Source organism: Phaseolus vulgaris, chromosome 9 (genome assembly GCF_000499845.2).
Source record: "Phaseolus vulgaris cultivar G19833 chromosome 9, P. vulgaris v2.0, whole genome shotgun sequence".
Taxonomy (NCBI): domain Eukaryota; kingdom Viridiplantae; phylum Streptophyta; class Magnoliopsida; order Fabales; family Fabaceae; genus Phaseolus; species Phaseolus vulgaris.
This window is the reverse complement of record NC_023751.2, coordinates 23,066,875-23,081,973: the sequence shown is the minus strand read 5'-3', so window position 1 is coordinate 23,081,973 and position 15,099 is coordinate 23,066,875.

Genomic DNA, 15,099 nt, shown 5'->3' with positions numbered 1-15,099 from the left:
GGAAGACCGAATAAGAGATTTATGATATAAATGAAATGTTTGTTAACTATTTTTTTTATATAATAATTGTATAATTTTGTTAAACTTAATTAAATGTTAATAAATTATTGAGAATTTTCTCTTATTATTCTGTAATTTACAATAAAGTTGGCAAGAAAAATTAGGAAAATATTATCTTGTGACTTATAAGAGAAAAAAGCATGTATTCTACTTCACCTAATTATAAAAGAAATTAAAATTATACGAATAAAGTCAAAACAAATTAGTCCAATTCCATAAAATGCAATTACGCCAACTTGCCAAGATAAATCTACAACCTAATTGTAGCAAATCAATGTCATTATAGAGTTTATAACTAAATAATGATAGTGACAACTAACTTTTAATATTTTTCAAATATATCATATTTCATATACCATATAACTGTCATTTTATAATAAACATTGAAGTTGGACCACCTTAATTACTATTGTAAAACTTGTTTCTTAGGTCAAGATATAAGGAATTCAACATAGGTTTCTAGATACTAAACATAAAATGATCACAATTAACTTTTTAATATATTTGGTATAATCATATAAAATTATATTAATAACAATGTGTTCACAAAATGAAAAAAAAAAAGTGCATCATCTTCAACATTTAGATGATATAAATAAGTCATTAGTAAGTTGAGTTTGACATATTAATCTACAATCAATTTTAATCAAGAAGGGAAATTTTGTCCATATGTTCATCCCATCACGTTGAAAGTAGATGGACTGACTCGTCAACTTACACTTTGATTTTATATTTATATATATATATATATATATATATAATATCAAATTTTATCTTATTAAAATATTATAAACTTTGTCCTGTCTTATTTTGAAGAATGTAAATGTGAAATAAAATTATAATTTAAATTATAAATATTAACAAATTAAACTTTAATTATTAATTATAATTAAATAATTTAACTTGTAAAAGTAGTAACCATTTCAATTTATCATATAAGATGTAATAATCATCCAATTAAAGCTTAAATATTTATAAAAGAATTAAACAAAGGTTGTCAAATAGTGATAGACAGAATATGCTTTCGTACTCAACTTTTAATGAAATTCATTTTTTATATTAAAAAATAATTATATTGGTTCTCGTTCCCCAACTAACAACGTTAACTTTTTGTCTATATTTATATGATATAAAATGACTTTGTCGTGGGAATTTTAAAATACTGAAAGTTGTTAACTTGTGGATTGAAATTATATATTAATGAATAATAGTGATTTGATAAATTTAATAATTTTTTTAAGATATAAATCCTTTAGAAAACTCTGATATATACAGAGAAGTAAATCTTAAGTTTAATTTAATTTTCTCAAATAAATTTGTAAAATAAGATTTGTGAAAATGGAATTTTATAATATACACAATTAAATTAAAAGAGAAAATCAAATTACACAATCAATTTCTCCATTATTCAATCTTCTTCAAATTCCAATAAAATAAAACATTTACATAGATCTCACATGGATCTACACATCCAGGATATCCAACAAACAACGCCTCTTAGAAGACCTGTATTAAGTAATTAGTCCTACCAGATACTAACACCTGATCCAAATATTAACAGTGAATCCAAGAGAAAGAATCAAGGTAAGCTCAATCAACCTAAGTTGTGCATCTCATATGTCACGGTATGCATGAACTCCCATATCAGTTTCTCACCACCTGATATCTTAGTCTATGTCACTTAGATCATTAGTGAAGATTGGAGATCTTTGTTACCTCATAGACATCAATACTAAATACACAACATCAGTCCATACATTATCCCAAATATGTTCCAAGTTGCAGGATGCGATTTTTTCTTTCTCTGCTTGGTGTATTGACCTTGTGGCCTGTATGGAAATGATGTCATTAGTTTTTGCTGGGAGTAAGAGGGAATGTTGTAGGATTTTCTTGTTGATTTTTAAGTAGTGGTGTTTAGGTGTTGGTAGGGATGAGTCGGGAAGAATAGGTTAATGGTTGTGTGCTTTGTATATGGGTTGGACCACCCCTTAAGTGGCCCACATTTATTCATTGTTTATTGCTGATCTAAAAAAAAAACATTATCCCAAATGTATGAATTCAATTTCATACCTTTTTTATCATACAATATCATTCAAAATGTGATCCACAACATTCAAAAGTCTATTTATCATAAAAAAAAAACTTAAATACTAAACCATCAAAATCTAATATTTCTACAAGTTTAAATAATATATAAACAAACAACACAATATATAAACACACAACATCCCTACAAGAGAAATTGAATATTGGGACCACGTCTCCTCTACATCCAAATCTTTTAGTCTAGAGTGCTATTAAAAATTAAAGCTAGCTTTTTTTTACCTTAATTGTTTGTTTTCCAAACAACTTCTAGAATTTTATCCTCCCAATATAGATAAGTTTCAAAATTTAAGGGTCTAATGCAAGTTATTCAAATAAAACAAAAATTCAGTACATAGTAGAATAAGTTGAAAGAATTACTCTTCTCAACTAACTTCAAAAAGATTGATGACTAAATCTTAAGGAAAAACAAAGAACAAAAGATCTTTAGAGCAAAAATAAACTTATTATGTTTGAAAATTTGATCGAGTAGAAATGTTTCTTAACTCCTCTGCTAAAACATGATCCGATCAGATTATAAAATAGATGAAAATTGGAAGAGGAAATTAAGAAGAAAAAAAAAACGTGATAGAACTTCTTTGTACCTTTTAATTACGCTGTTACAAATTATATATTATAAAATAATATTATTTTTAGTTAAATTAGGACTTTTAACACTTAATTAGTTATAAAACTTATTTTTTAATTTCTTAAGACTAATACACAATTCATTATTTTTGTTAAAATTATGATATAACTAATGGGAGCTTAAACACTCTCTCTCAGACCTTAGAATGATGATTATATGAACTCATTGGATTGATAATAATACAATATTACAAAGGACTTAATTTTTAATGGAGAGTACCCACACAAAAAAAAAAAATAGTGTCTTACGGTCACTGTAGGATAAGAATAATGATAAAACTGTTATTTTTATTTTTTGTTATCTATAAAATTTGAGATAATGTTAATTACTATTTTATATCAATAATACATTTAATTTCTACTTAATTTTTTAATTAATTTGCACTTATATATTTATGATAGTATAAATAAAAAGACGTAAAATAAACAAATATTATAACTACTTTATTGCGACAAATTTTTTATTGTATTCCTTAATTTGTACATATAAACATTAAATAATGAAAAAAAAATATTTTCTTTATCTCGTAATGCGAGTTATGTGAGAAGAGAAATATGTTTCTCAAAACAAATGTCGTTGTTTAATTTCTATTTTAATATTAATTTTTGTATCCCTAATAATGTTAATGAGGGACAATAAAAAATATATAAATGGATTACAAGTGATAAAATTGGTTTTTAGAAAATGACTAGTCTCCTGTATTTATTTATTACCTTTCTTCGTTAGTATAAAAACTAAGAGGACATTTATTTATGGGCTCATTAAATTAACATTTCTAAAAGTAAAAGAATGATAAAAAAAATTTGTTAAATAGGTGACAATTTCTTTTTTCAAATAAAATGAAAATTTTAATAGACATGTATTGTTATTGTAAGTGACTTTATACTATAATTAACCAAAGAAAGTTATTTTATAAAATTTAAAATATTTTATATAAATTAATAAATTTATTTTATATGTATTTCGTAACTAATTCATATTTAAAAAAAAAGTTAATTCGACTAATGATTAAATTCCTTATAAAATTCCAAATCCACCCTTAAAAATAATTAGAAGTAATTGTACCGGTTTTGCTACTTAATTAATTAATATGTGGAAAAAGAATAAATGTTATGAGATTAAGAAAATGTTAACCAATACCATAAAGAGACTGATTAAGAAATAAATAAAATTATTAAAAGAAATGCAATAATACATTTTTATGTGATGTTTCAATGCAAATAAAACCTTAAGATACATAAGAACAAAAAAGTTCTAACAAAGTAACACTTAGAAAAATGGATGGAGTATTTATGAGCCAAACTATTACAAAATAATTAAAACAATATGAAAGATAATTTCGGAAAAATATTATAAAATAGATAACAACTTTTTAAAAAGGAATCTTATATACAAAGAAGGAAGTAATAGTTCATAAAATAAAGGGAATAGTTAATCTTTGAAATAATAAGTTGTATTTGATGATTTAAAACTTGATAAAGGGTTGAGGAATAGAGGAGAAAGGGGAAGTTGGAAAAGTGGAATGTATGTATCGATCGAACGATCAATACCATAACTCGGTCTCCATGATCGAGTCCAGCACGTCCGTGTGCTGATCGATACACCCAGCCCATTAACACTCAAATCAATGTCAGCAAAGCTAAATCACCATTAAGAACTCGGCAATACGCCCTTAAGCACGATCCATTCCAGTAATTCGACCCAATAGGTAAGTCCATTAAAATAATATAAATAGCGCACATTATAAGAATATGATACGTCATTATTGAATATATTCTGACAACCGGGTGTCGAGTATCCATTGCTGATTTGAGCGTTGGAGTGCATTCTGCAGGTATCCCATTCGACATTCACCTGGAATAGAACGATCAAGACTTGAAAAAGTAACACTAAGGCGAGAAGGAGCAAGTTGAAGTTCTAGCAGACTGCCCGATAGAAAGGAGAAAAACAAACAACAGTTCTCTAGGTCCATCTCCATAGCAGGAATAAAATCTAATGAATGAATGTTTATGATTTTTTTTTATTTTTTTTTGATATGATTAATGTTTAGAAATATGAGGCAAGAATGAGAAGAGTGGATGAGGGTTAATTGCTTTGGTGCTGTCTCCTTCTTGAGGAGAAAGTTAAAGAGAGAGGTACCAATTCAATGTAGAACTTTCTCTCAGCTTTTTCTTCTTTTATTTTCTAATCTCTGCCTTGTTACTATTTCTGGTTGCGTCAAGTTTATGGGAGGATTGCACTTCTAACTACTTTTATTTCTTCACACTGTCAGATCACATGGATAAATCAATTCTCTGTTTTAAAAAACAATATTAAATGAAGCATCATAGATAGATGGTTTTGTTTGAACATTAATAATTATATGTTGTTGGTTTGATGATCACCAATATGAGAATTGATTTGATTGCAATTAAACTTCAATTTGTAAAATATCGATATTTAGGATATTGCGAAAATTTTCAGCCAAATAGCACATTTTTATTTTTTTAATCCAATAGTGATACATGGTTTTATGCAATTAATTTATCCTCTAGAATTTTATAATGAACCTCGCTCATATTATGCTCCATATTCATATTACGATGCACAACATATCTCTACCAGAGTTTTGCAACAACCCCAAACTCAAGAACAAGAATAGTCATGGGATCAATCTATCAAAGGATATGAATATAATGTTTTAGTATCAATTCTATTATTTTGTTTTTTTTCTTTTATTTTTAATTATTTTTCTTTGTATAAGTGTTAGTCTTTATTGATTATTAGTATTATATTATTTTTCTTTAACTAGATTAGAATAAATATATTATTTGTATTATATTATCTTTCTTTAACTAGATTAGAATCAATATATTATTTTTATATATTCAGACTTTCTTTACTTTGATTTCACTTAAAAGAAGAAATATTCATTATCATATTCTTTGTCTTTATTTTTATTTTATTTTTCATTGTTAATGTATGTTTTTTTTTATAATATGATATTAGAGTCATTTAGAGTTTATTCTATTGAGAGTTTGTTGGACTTATCAGGTCACATGTTATCAAACCACTCATAAATATATAATTTCATGCAACACTAAAAAAATATATCTAACTATTACAATACAAGTTCTACATGTTTCTATACAATCTTAGACTTTTTCAAAATATTTCTAATACATGATTAAGACTTATAGAAATACAAATATTTACAATTCATAACTCAAAACAAAATACTAAAGCCTTTTAGGCTCTCCTGCACCTGTATAATCATATGATAATAAAATTTTATAATATACACAATTCAATCAAAAGAACAAACCAAATACATGGATCAATTTCTCAATCACAATCATTGGATTTCATTTCAATACATAGTACTTTGATTTCATTTCAATCACACTGACTACACATGAATTCATCATCTTTCGAAAGACTCATTAAGTGTGCTCCTACTGGATACTAATATCTGATCCATACATCAAAGATCAAGGTAAGTTCAAACATCCAATACCAAGTGTCTACAGTGGACCCAATGTGTATGAATTACCTCATCAGTTTCTCACCACCTGGTATCTTAGTTTATATGACTTAGATCATCTGATATCTGTTAAACATGGGTTTTTCATACTTAATATACCATCAAACAATAAATCATACGTTATCCCAAATGTATGACATCAATTTCATACAATTTTCACAATTTATATAATACATATCATTAAAACACATAACATTTAAAAATTCATAACATTCAAGAACTTATTTGACAGTCTCAACGGGGCGACTGTATTTTTTTTTACGGTTATTACATCTCACACATGAGTTGACAGTCTCGACATAAAGAGATATGTTTGATATCTCACGTCAATTAGAGATAAGAACATTTCATAGTATATGAATGTATTAAAAAAAACTAGTATTATCGTCAATCAAAATCCGCCAATAATATCAAAATCTGTTGGTAATAACAAAAATTCGTTGATAAACAAAAATTAATGAAAAAAAAACAAAACACTGTTAATAATTATTAATATTTATTAATATTATTGCATTCATGAACTTTATGAACAAATGTATCAAGAAAATATAAAACAAATCAGTCCGATCGTTTTTGACCTATCCCACTTTTAATTTGTCGAATTAACGGATTAGACTAATCAATTCAGGTGAACTCCTCATCCCTATATATACATATTTAGTGTTAAAAACTTTGTTATCACACGAAGTGTGTTAGTCACAAAAGAAAAATCAGCTAACTCAGCATCGTCCTCTTCCTCTGCCTTTAATTACTATAACATTGACAGATCTCACCGCTCCTTTCACTTTTGCATTTCGACGTAATGATCTGAACCAGCACTGACATGCTGCCTTCCTCCATTAGCACTGCCCTTCTGACATCCTTACAAGTGTAAGATCTCTACTTTTAAATAACTATATTAATTATTTTTTTATTTTTTTAAAAATAAAATTTAAAAAATCAGATCAAGTTTATATATTTAAAATATATATTTTATTTCTATCTAGATAAAGTTTGAATACCGAAAGATAAATCAAATATTTTTTAAGAAACATTGTAACTAAATAAATTAAATTAAAATAAAATAAAATAAATTATTTAAAATATTTATTTAAAAGAACCTTCTTATAAATAAAGTTATTAAGTTTTTTTTTTATAAAAGTTTTCATGTTAGACATCACTATGCAACTTGACATCTCAGCTAGGCTGACACATCAGGTAACAACAATCATCTGTCATCACATGAAAAAAAAAGTATTATTAAAAAAAAAATACAAAAATATGGGGGGACTAGACCAAAACCCACATGTTAACAAAAACGATACATAGGTAGATTATACCTATTCATAAAGAATTCTAAGAACAGACTAGATAGAAGTCTATTATACCAATGAAATGATTCTCTATGAATGAACCCTAAATTAGCCAACTTATCAGCACATGCATTCCCCTCACGAAAAAGATGAGTAACCCTAAACCTGATTGTCCCACAGAAATTAAGACAAGTATTCCATTGATTACAAAGCATCCACAGAACATTAGTCCTAGCAGTAAACGCAACACAAACCAAGACAAAATCACATTCAAGCCAAACATTAGTAAGTCCCATCTTTTGAGCCTCATCCATAGCATGTATAACTCCATAAAACTCAGCAACCAAAGCAGTCTGAACTTCAATAAACCCTGAAAAAGCACCAATAAATTCTCCCATACTCCCACGAAAAATACTTCCACAAGTAGCAAGATCATAATACCCCCTAACAACCCCATCAGTGTTAATTTTAACCCAGCCTGGTGAAAGAAATTCTCATCTAACAGGAAGAGGACGAAGAACTTTCCCATTACGAGTCTTAATACCAAAAAACTTAATCACGTTGAAATCCAACATATCATTCTTCATTGAAGCTTTAGACGAATTTCCCACTAGACAAGTTAAATCTTTAATTACCGAAATAGCCTTAGAAACCTCAATCTTATCCTGAAATCTAACATAATTCCTCATACGTCATATCATCCATATAGAAAAGGTTGTCACAGCAAGCTTAATCAATTTAACCAAAGGACTACCATCACTTTTAATAAAAGAAAAAGATCATCCTTATTTGAGAAATGAGAAGTAAGAAAAATCTGTCAAAATCAACTCCAAATATGTAATGCATTAGAACATTAAAAAAAATAGAGTTATTAAGTTTGAGGAAGGTAGTATATAAGTTATGGAAAATTTGTTCAAAAAATATTATTTTATAAATTTTGTAAGTCAAGAGATAGACTCATTATATGTATTCTATTTTAAATTTATTAAGACCTCACTCATTTGAAATGTATTTCTTTCATATTTACCTATTTACTTATCATACGAATATAAACAAATTATCTTCAGTAAAATTATTCAAAATATCTTTTCTAAAAAATATTGACTCATAACTTAGAATATATATATATATATATGTATTACTTTTATTATTAAGTAAGTAAAACTCTTATTATTACAGAAATAGAAAATTTATATGATTTTGTAATATATTATAAATAATTATAATAAAAATATAAAATATTAAAATGCATTTATACGTACATTACGATATATTAGCTCTACATTAGGTTATGTTAGCTCCATGGACACCTTAATGATCCCCACTTTCACTGCCCTCATCTTGTTCTCCTTCTTCGCGCGGAACCCGCCGCTCTCCAAAAGGCTCATCGACGGCAGAATCATGCCAGACAGCCTAATTAGTGCCTTATGCTCCTTCACCTGCGATAGCCTTAGCAGTGTGCATGTTGCATTCTCTTTCGTTGTCGTGGTTCTCGTGCTCAACGCGCGAACCAGCGGCTTAATCGCATCGGCAGAGGCAATGGCCTTCTTGTTCTCATCATAGAGTGAGAGATTCAACATCACGATGATGTTGCATTCCTGGAGCTGGAGGTCCGGTGAGAAAATGAGTGAAATCAGCGATCTGATTGCACTGGCTTTGGTGAGTTTGACTCGATTCTTCGGCTTGTTCTTGGCTAGTAATTAATCGAATTTCCATGGCGGCTTGTTTCTGATCGTCGAGTGAGGTGGAGTGGAGATCGGTGACGAGTTGACGACTCAAGTGGTCCAAGTTTTCCCTGGCACAAGGGACGAGGAAGTGTTGCGTTTGCGAATGAGCGATCATATCTCTGATTGTTGTAGTCGCTGAAGGCGATGGAAGAGTAAGGTGCTGAATTGGTTGAAATTGTGTTTGCCGCGACAAAGTTTTTTCATCACCATTTTTTTATCAACAATAAAAAATAATAATAAAAAATAATACAATTTTAACATCATATACCTTAAATTTCTATTTTATGATACTTACAAGAAGAAAATACATTTAAGATTTTTGTTAACATTCAAAAAATAATTCTAACTATCACAATACAAGTTCAACGTATTTATTTTTATACAAGTTTAGACTTTTTCAAACATTCATAGTACACTATTAGAATTTATAAAAATACAAATATTTACAATATAAGTTTCAAAATAACACCCTAAAACTCTTTAATCCCTCTCACATTTGTATGGTTCATGTAAGTAATACAATCGTCACAATTCAAACACAAGAAGAGCAAGGATAAGCTGATGAAAATAAATTTCATACCATTTCTTTAAATGTTGTCATATAAAATTTCAATTCCACCATTCATATAGACCACACAAATCGATCTATTTTCAATCAGAATTATTGAATTTCATTTCAATCCCACTAACCACACATAAATCCATCATCTTCCGAAAGACTCATTAAATATGTCCCTACCAGAGGTTAACATCTGATCCAAAGATTACCAGTGAACCCAATAGAAAGATTCCCTCTCATCTCTTCACCACTTGATATCTTGATTTATATGACTTAGATCATCAGTGAAGCTAGATGATCTTTATTAAATATAGGTTTTTCTAACTTAATGTCATGAAACAACAACTCATACATTATCCCAAATGTATCACATCAATTTCATACCATTTTCATCATTCATATATAATACATATCATTCAATCACATAACATTTAAAAATTTATACCATTCAAGAATTTTTTTCAACATCAAAAACAATATTTAACTTTCAAACTATCAAAATATAATATTTATACATGTCCACACAACATAAAATCAAACAATTTTATCAACTAACATTCCTGAAAGATAAATTAAAACTTGGGACCATGTTCCCTCCATATTTAGATTTTATAGTCTAGGATACTATTGAAAGTTAAAGTTAGTTTCTCTCACCTTAATTGCTTTCTTTACAAACAACCTTTAAAATTTTATCTCTCGGTTAAGCTTCAAGATTTAAGAGCCTAATGCAAGTTATCCAAACCGAACAAAAATTTGGTATATAGTATAATAAGTTGAGAGGATTACTCTTCTCAACTGATCCCATAAAGATTGGTGATTAAATCCTAAGGAAAAATAGATAATAAAGGATCTATAGAGTAAAAATGAATTTACTCTGTTTAAAAATATGATCAGATAGAAATGTTTCTTAACTCTCCAACTAAAGCGTGGTGAGATTAAATTCTAAAATAGATGATGATGTATGAAGTAAAAAATGAAGAGAGAAGGGAGAAAGTGAGAGAAATGGAGAGAGAATGAGAAAAGAAAAAAAAAACGTACGTGAGGGGTATCTGTTGGTTTTAAAAAATTTGAAATAAGTAAAAGTGTAATAGTTTTTAAACTTAAATATAATTAATTTTTAAACTTTGAAGAACGTGTTACATATTTTACTAACCATATAATCTTTGAATAAAATTTAATTTTAATAATCGGTCTCTAATTATATGATTAATATATATTATTTTCTTTCCTGTATAAAATTCTTTCATATATATATATATATATATATATATATATATATATATATAGTCATTCTGAAAATATTCGTTTAGATAAAATAGAAACTAATTTGTTTTACTGATGATCCAAGGACAATGGACTGAAAAAAACTAATAAATAATCCGCTTTCTATAAGCCAAGAAATATATATTAAGTGTGTATGAATAAATATTTCTGTTAAATAATTATTCAAAGGCTCCTATTAAGTAAGAGTTTAAATCAAAAATATAAATTTATATGATCTTACTTCCATAATTTCTCATAACTCATTAAATAAATTAAAAAAATACAAACCGCGTACAAAAAAACTCAACCCTTCTAAAAAGGATTTTTTTTATTGGATTAGATTTTATAAACTATCCAATCCAAATCAAGTTAGTTCATAGTATATTTTATTCATAACTTTATAATATCACTCATATTAATATTTTTATTTCTTATATATTTGTAAAGTTATACATCATATATATAACATATATCTATGTATGAAAATATGTTTGATTAAAGATATTTTTAATAAGTATTTGAGTGAAAATGCATGGTATTGTCAAGTTGTGTAAATTTATTTTTTATATAGTATATATTTAAAAAATATACTGTTATTATCTATATAATTACGTATAGATAAAAATATTTGATATTTCAAATTTTAATATTTAGTATAATCATGTCGATAGGAAGATAAATTAAAAGAAATAAAAATAATGATTGAATCAAATAATTTTTTCTCTTCAAAATCGATCTTATCCATCATTTAATTTATACCCTTACAATCAAACATTTATTCTAAATTAAAAACTTCAAAAAAAGATAACCAATACTGCATTTTTTTAGACGTGATAATATGAAAATTGTAAATGAAAAACACTTCTACTTTTGAACCAGTTTTTTTTCCTCTCTCTTTCATGCACCATAGTACTCCATTATTTACCATTCTCACTCTCAAAATTGATACAAATAAAGGGTAACTAATTTTATTAATCAAAATTAAAAAAATATTAATTTAAAATTTAAAGTAATTAATAACTAAAGTTAGATACCAATTTTGAAATTAGTTTGTAATTTTTTATTAATAATAAAAATTACTTTATATATAAATAATTTTTTAATTTATAAAATAATATCTAACTTAGTCAATATGATAATTAATTATTTTATTGTCTCTAAAATTATATATTATTTAATTATTTTTTTAATATTCATATATGATTTGTATTATTTCAAATATTAATAAATAATTTTCATAAAAATTATTATAATAAATAAAACATAATATTATCAAAGAATATGTATTTTCTTTTTTTCATCGTCAAATTTCAAGAAAGAAAGAAATTATAACTATATTAATATTAAAATAATTCTAAATAAAAATTTCATAAATGTCAAGTAATCATATAACAAAATAATTTTAACCTCCGCTAAATAATCTCAGTTAAAATCATTTTTTCTTGTAGTGTAATCGGTACACTATAATCAAATTATCATATAAAAACCAATTTTAGAGACAAAAAATTATTAGTTATTATATTGATTAAACTCAATATTAAATACTAAAAAAACATTGATATATAAATTAATTTTAATTATTGATAAATGATTCTTAAATTGGTATCTAACACTACAAGAAAATCATCAAATAAAAACCATCTTTTAGAGACCAAAATAATTAGTTCCAATAGTAACTAAATTAGAGACCATTCTAGAAACTAAAATAAAATGGTTTCTAAATTAGTTTCTATTATTGTTAAATAGTTTCTAAATTGCTATCTAATTAGGTACGAAGGTTTTAACTACCAATTATTTAGATTATAAATTTAGTAGCAAAAACTTTGGTTGCTAATTACATACCAATTTAGAAACCATTTAACAATAATAAAAACTAATTTAGAAGTTCCTAAAATGGTCTCTAATTTAGTCACTATAGCAACTAATTATTTTTTTGTCTAAATTTGGTTTCTATTTCATGATTTTCTTGTAGTGTAATTAGCTATAAATGTTGTAGTTATCAACTTTAGAATACTAGTGGCTAAAATCTTGGTAACTGATTAAATACTAATTTAGAAATTATTTATCAATAATAGAAACTAATCTAAATATCAATAAACTTTTTAATTTTGAAAATATTATCTAATTTAATCAATATAACAACTAACTATTTTTGTCTCTAAAATTGATTTTTTAATAATTTTCTAGTAATACAAATATTATCTCTTTTAATTCTTTTTTTAATTTACATAAATTTGTATTATTTTATGTTCTAAATCATTCTTTTAAATTCAAATAAGTACCTAATCCACGATAAAAAAAAAGTTTACCAACATAATATAAAAAATTACTTACAATAAAATTACAAAAAATATTATTTTAAATTATTTTTTATGATTTTTTTTAATAATATATTTTTTATTTTAATAATTATTATAATAATATTTTTTTTTATCTTTTGTTAATATAAGAAAAAAATATACACACATGTCGTGCATATATTTTTACTACTAGTCATATAAATAAAATGGAATAGTTATATCTGTAGACTAAAATAATATAAAAAATGATTTTTGAAATAAAATAAAACAATTGAATATAACATTAGTTTTTCATGAAGAGTGACGTGTGACTTGCTTCTTTTCAGTGATGTTTGGAGGTTCTTACGACAGTTAGGGCATGCACGCACGCATACCATTTATGGGATTGTCGCTGATAAAAAGAAAAACCATTTGTGGCATTGTCTTCAAAAGAGTAATTCCAAAAAAAACTGTTTTCCGATCGATCATGCACAAGTGCATTTCACATCATATTTTTCGATGTGCCCAATTCAAGAAATGCTGCTGATGCAATGAATTCCTGTTGTTCTTTGCCGCGACAACCTTGGCCCTTACCTGTACACATTGGACAACACTGTCATTATGAGAGGACCCTAATAACAAAAACAACACTTATTCTTATATAGGAAGAGGGTCTAGTGTTTGGGGAGGATGAGTCCAAATTGTTTGAGGTGAAATTTCCGAGCAATTTGAATTGATTGAACTTCTTTTTTAAAGGTTGCTGAGTCAAGTGATGATTCATTGCAGAAGATTTTTCGAAGATTAAGTAAATAAGAATTTTAGAAGATATGTGAGTAAGAAATAAATAAATAAAAGTGGTATCTAGCAGAAGGCACTTCGACGATCAAGTCAGTAAAAGATTCGGCTCTCAATTGTTAGAGCACTGTAGATCATGACGTAACTGATTCTTGGAATCTGCGTTATTTATATTACCTTAATGAGCCTTTGTTGGTGGGCCAGATTAGGGGATTGATTCAAGTTAAGGGTTGCGCTAAATAATCTTTAATTATGGGTTAACCTTGCTGACTTTGTCAACCCATGATTCGTAACTGTGGATCGGTCGGTCACGTGCGAACTCATGGACCCCATCATTGTAAGTAAGCGATAGGATAATCTGTGATACTGACCGAATCGATTGTCCGTCAGACATCTAATTAGGGCTTGGATGTTTCTTACAACTTAACTAATCAAATGAAGCATTAAACTAATACCCATCCAAATGAACTCTTCAATGTTCATGTGGACCTATGTGAGTGAGTGCTTGTCAAAATTGAAGCAGGGAGAAGATGTTCACGTGGTTTCAACAACTTCACATCGCTTCGGTGTCACATTTGGGCATTGCCATTTGAAGATTGGTTGTGAATGTCTTTTTCATACCTAAAATTGGAGCATCAGCCCAATGGTTTAACATGTGTTAATCACGTGAAGCTGACCCCTTAGGGTTTCTGTTTCTTCGTGTTTACAAATGTGTCATTTATTGTGATTGGTTTCCATGAAGTGTTGTCACCTTCTCGGCCGTGCGTGTTTCATGGGATTCTTTTCCGTTTGAATTATTGTTGTTATGATGACCACGACGGATTGTTGTTCCTCTCCTTCAGAATCAATGCCAGATCTACTTTAATTTAT